This window comes from Cebus imitator, unplaced genomic scaffold, assembly GCF_001604975.1.
Source record: "Cebus imitator isolate Cc_AM_T3 unplaced genomic scaffold, Cebus_imitator-1.0 Scaffold698, whole genome shotgun sequence".
NCBI classification, from domain to species: domain Eukaryota; kingdom Metazoa; phylum Chordata; class Mammalia; order Primates; family Cebidae; genus Cebus; species Cebus imitator.
Genome location: NW_016108013.1, coordinates 154,189 through 155,978, shown reverse-complemented (window position 1 = coordinate 155,978; position 1,790 = coordinate 154,189). Strand labels below are relative to the sequence as shown.

The 1,790-nt window shown below is 46.4% G+C and overlaps 1 pseudogene across 1 annotated transcript in view; it reads right to left on the bottom strand.

Moving 5' to 3' along the window:
* Positions 1-696: 696 nt before the first annotated feature.
* Positions 697-1,790, bottom strand: part of LOC108296249 — an 8,424-nt pseudogene continuing 7,330 nt past the window's right edge. The window contains exon 4 of the transcript XR_005198358.1: positions 697-1,787. The product of XR_005198358.1 is annotated as a Y-box-binding protein 1-like (transcript). The remainder of the gene's footprint in view (positions 1,788-1,790) is intronic.

The following is a 1,790-nucleotide window of genomic DNA, read 5'->3' as shown; positions in this document are numbered from 1 at the left end:
TGGACGGGAAGACCTGTCATATTCCTGGTCCACTCTGGTCAGCCCTTCACAAGGTGCTTTTGTAACAGTAGAGTTTGCAGCAAGTTCTCCAAACAGCAGAGATACTCATATTCCAGAGTAAGCAGGAAAGGTCTGGGCCTCTTGGGGTGACTGGACTCCAGAGAAGGGGCCCCACCACTCCCTCAAATAAATAGCTTTCCTTAGCTGGTTGTTTGGCTCATGATGCCTCAAAACCCTCCATTCAGATGAATTGTGTTTTTTAGCTTGAAAGATTCTGCATTTTCCAAACAGGAGACTGAGGCCTGCAGAGACAAACTGACTTGCTTAAGTCCAAGTTACTTGTGTCCTTTTATTTATTTGAGACAAGACCTCGTTCTATCACCCAGGCTGCAGTGCAGTGGCACAGTTTTGACTGACTGCAGCCTCAACCTCCCAGGCTCAAGCAATCCTACCACCTCAGGTTCCTGAGTAGCTGGGACTACAGGCAAGTGCCATCATGCCTGGATAATTTTTATTTTATTATTTGAGACGGGGTCTTGCTTTGTCGCCCAGGCTGGAGTGCAGTGGTGCGATCTTGGCTCACTGCAGCCTCCACCTCCCAGGCTCAAGCAATGCAATCCCCCTACGTCAGCCTCCCAACTAGCTGGGACTACAGGCATGCACCACCACACCTGGTTAATTTTTTTTTTTTTTTTAATTTAAGACCTTCATTAACAGGTGCTTGCAGTTTGTTGACTTTTTTGAAAAAATCAAGTTGTAAACTTTTATTACAAATTAAAAATGAAGTTCTTAAAAATCTCAACTTGACCAGATATGAAACAATTTAAAAACCTTTAAAGGCCTATTGAGAAAAACCAGGCTTTTTTAAAAAACACGTTTGTTATTACCAAAAAGAGACATCTTTAGGTAAAAATAATAAAACCCCCTTGCTGCATAGATCATGCAGATAGTTCTATTTATCTGGTCAACGGGCAAAAGCAAGCACTTAAGGTCTTCAGCTCCAATCTTTTGTTCACTTCTTATTGCTGGAATTTGTTATTTCTTCTTGTTGGATGACTAAACCAGATGATGGTAGAGATGGTAAGCCGGCATTTATTCAGCCCTGCCCTGCTCAGCCTTGGGAGCCATCGAATTCTCAGCTGGTGGATCGGCTGCTTTTGTCTCTTTGCCATCTTGTGGTTTAGGGTTTTCTGGGCGTCTGAGTTGGTAATTGAAGTTGCCTCGGTACCGACGTTGAGGTGGCTGCTGACCTTGGGTCTCATCTCCTTGATTTTCTTTATCCTCTTCGTTGCCATCCTCTCTAGGCCGTCTTTGGCGAGGAGAGCCCCTGTGGAATCGTGGTCTATATCCCTGTTACATATTCTGCCTCACTGGTCTACCTTGTTCTCCTGCACCCTGGTTGTCAGCACCCTCCATCACTTCTCCCTGCACAGGAGGGTTGGAATATTGTGGTCGACGCCCATAGGGTCTCCGCATGTAGTAAGGTGGGAACCTTTGCCTGCGGTAGGGCTGGCATTGTTGGGCCTGGCCTTGGGGAGCACTCTCTGATCCCTCCTTCTTTTCCCCACTCTCACTGTTCTGGTAATTTTGCTGATATTGCGTGGAGGACCCCTACGACGTGGATAGCGTCTATAATGGTTACGGTCTGCTGCGTATTTACTGCCTTGAACTGGAAGGCCACCGGCACCTATAACATTTGCTGCCTCCGCACCCTTTTCTCCTTCAACAACATCAAACTCCACAGTCTCTCCATCTCCTACACTGCGAAGGTACTTCCTGGGGTTATTCTT